This window comes from Taudactylus pleione, unplaced genomic scaffold (genome assembly GCF_031769625.1).
Source record: "Taudactylus pleione unplaced genomic scaffold, aTauple2 ptg000967l, whole genome shotgun sequence".
NCBI lineage: Eukaryota > Metazoa > Chordata > Amphibia > Anura > Myobatrachidae > Taudactylus > Taudactylus pleione.
Genome location: NW_028285368.1, coordinates 11,775,001 through 11,777,500, shown reverse-complemented (window position 1 = coordinate 11,777,500; position 2,500 = coordinate 11,775,001). Strand labels below are relative to the sequence as shown.

At 37.3% G+C, this 2,500-nt stretch overlaps 10 pseudogenes; all 10 read left to right on the top strand.

Annotated features, from left to right (window-relative positions):
• The first annotated feature begins 92 nt into the window (after positions 1-92).
• On the top strand, positions 93-211 carry LOC148467259 (5S ribosomal RNA; annotated as a pseudogene).
• A 116-nt stretch (positions 212-327) lies between these two features.
• LOC148467258 (5S ribosomal RNA) lies at positions 328-446 on the top strand (annotated as a pseudogene).
• Positions 447-562: 116 nt separating this feature from the next.
• LOC148467257 (5S ribosomal RNA) lies at positions 563-681 on the top strand (annotated as a pseudogene).
• A 116-nt stretch (positions 682-797) lies between these two features.
• On the top strand, positions 798-916 carry LOC148467256 (5S ribosomal RNA; annotated as a pseudogene).
• Positions 917-1,031: 115 nt separating this feature from the next.
• On the top strand, positions 1,032-1,150 carry LOC148467255 (5S ribosomal RNA; annotated as a pseudogene).
• A 115-nt stretch (positions 1,151-1,265) lies between these two features.
• LOC148467254 (5S ribosomal RNA) lies at positions 1,266-1,384 on the top strand (annotated as a pseudogene).
• A 350-nt stretch (positions 1,385-1,734) lies between these two features.
• Positions 1,735-1,853, top strand: LOC148467253 (5S ribosomal RNA; annotated as a pseudogene).
• Positions 1,854-1,969: 116 nt separating this feature from the next.
• Positions 1,970-2,088, top strand: LOC148467252 (5S ribosomal RNA; annotated as a pseudogene).
• Positions 2,089-2,204: 116 nt separating this feature from the next.
• LOC148467251 (5S ribosomal RNA) lies at positions 2,205-2,323 on the top strand (annotated as a pseudogene).
• Positions 2,324-2,438: 115 nt separating this feature from the next.
• The window catches only part of LOC148467250 (5S ribosomal RNA), a 119-nt pseudogene continuing 57 nt past the window's right edge, over positions 2,439-2,500 (top strand).

The window sequence follows — 2,500 nt, the reverse complement described above, 5'->3', positions numbered from 1 at the left end:
TTCTATTACATTTTACATTTAATTTTTTCAACTTATCAATTAATTTACTTGAGTTAAGAAGTAATACAGGTCTAAAGTTAATGTTTTTGAGCACCTACAGCCAAACCACACTGGACATGCCCAATCTCGTCTGATCTTGGAAGCTATGCAGTGTTGGGACTGGTTAGTACTTGGATGGGTGACTACCTAGGAATCCCAGGTGCTGTAGGTAATTTTAAACTGCCATAACATTCTTTTCTATTACATTTTACATTTAATTTTTTCAACTTATCAATGAATTTACTTGTGTTAAGAAGTAAAAGTGGTCTAAATTTAATGCTTTTGAGCACCTACAGCGAAACCACAGTGGACATGCCCAATCTCGTCTGATCTTGGAAGCTATGCAGTGTTGGGCCTGGTAAGTACTTGGATGGGAGACCACCTGGGAATACCAGGAGCTGTAGGTAATTTTATACTGCCAGAACATTCTTTTCTATTACATTTTACATTTAATTTTTTCAATTTAACAATGAATTTACTTGAGTTAAGAAGTAATAGAGGTCTAAATTTAATGCTTTTGAGCACCTACAGCCAAACCACACTGGACATGCCCAATCTTGTCTGATCTTAGAAGCTATGCAGTGTTGGGCCTGGTTTGTACTTGGATGGGAGACCACCTGGGAATACCAGGTGCTGTAGGTAATTTTAGACAGCCAAAACATTCTTTTCTATTACATTCTACATTTCATTTTTTCAACTTATCAATGAATTTACTTGAGTTAAGAAGTAAAAGAGGTCTAAAGTTAATGGTTTTGAGCACCTACAGCCAAACCACACTAGACATGCCCAATCTCTTCTGATCTTGGAAGCTATGCAGTGTTCGGCCTGGTTAGTACTTGGATGGGAGACCACCTGGGAATACTAGGTGCTGTAGGTAATTTTATACTGCCATAACATTCTTTTCTATTACATTTTACATTTCATTTTTCAACTTATCATTGAATTTACTTGAGTTAAGAAGTAAAAGAGGTCTAAAGTTAAGATTTTTGAGCACCTACAGCCAAACCACACTGGACATGCCCAATCTCGTCTGATCTTGGAAGCTATGCAGTGTTGGGACTGGTTAGTACTTGGATGGGAGACCACCTGGGAATACCACTAGCTGTAGGTAATTTTATACTGCCATAACATTCTTTTCTATTAAATTTTACATTTAATTTTTCAACTTATCATTGAATTTACTTGAGTTAAGAAGTAAAAGAGGTCTAAAGTTAATGTTTTAGAGCACCTACAGCCAAACCACACTGGACATGCCCAATCTCGTCTGATCTTGGAAGCTATGCAGTGTTGGGCCTGGTTAGTACTTGGATGTGAGACCACCTGGGAATACCAGGAGCTGTAGGTAATTTTATACTGCCATAACATTCTTTTCTATTAAATTTTACATTTAATTTTTCAACTTATCATTGAATTTACTTGAGTTAAAAAGTAAAAGAGGTCTAAAGTTAATGTTTTAGAGCACCTACAGCCAAATCACACTGGACATGCCCAATCTCATCTTATCTTGGTAGCTGTGCAGTGTTGGGCCTCGTCAGTACTTGGATGGGAGACCACCTGGGAAAACCAGGTGCAGTAGGTAATTTTATACTCCCATAACATTCTTTTCTATTACATTTTACATTTAATTTTTTCAACTTATCAATGAATTTACTTGTGTTAAGAAGTAAAAGTGGTCTAAATTTAATGCTTTTGAGCACCTACAGCCAAACCACAGTGGACATGCCCAATCTCGTCTGATCTTGGAAGCTATGCAGTGTTGGGCCTGGTAAGTACTTGGATGGGAGACCACCTGGGAATACCAGGAGCTGTAGGTAATTTTATACTGCCAGAACATTCTTTTCTATTACATTTTACATTTAATTTTTTCAACTTAACAATGAATTTACTTGAGTTAAGAAGTAATAGAGGTCTAAATTTAATGCTTTTGAGCACCTACAGCCAAACCACACTGGACATGCCCAATCTCGTCTGATCTTGGAAGCTATGCAGTGTTGGGCCTGGTTTGTACTTGGATGGGAGACTACCTTGGAATACCAGGTGCTGTAGGTAATTTTAGACAGCCAAAACATTCTTTTCTATTACATTCTACATTTCATTTTTTCAACTTATCAATGAATTTACTTGAGTTAAGAAGTAAAAGAGGTCTAAAGTTAATGGTTTTGAGCACCTACAGCCAAACCACACTAGACATGCCCAATCTTGTCTGATCTTGGAAGCTATGCAGTGTTGGGCCTGGTTAGTACTTGGATGGGAAACCACCTGGGAATACTAGGTGCTGTAGGTAATTTTATACTGCCATAACATTCTTTTCTATTACATTTTACATTTCATTTTTCAACTTATCATTGAATTTACTTGAGTTAAGAAGTAAAAGAGGTCTAAAGTTAATGTTTTTGAGCACCTACAGCCAAACCAAACTGGACATGCCCAATCTCGTCTGAACTTGGAAGCTAGGCAGTGT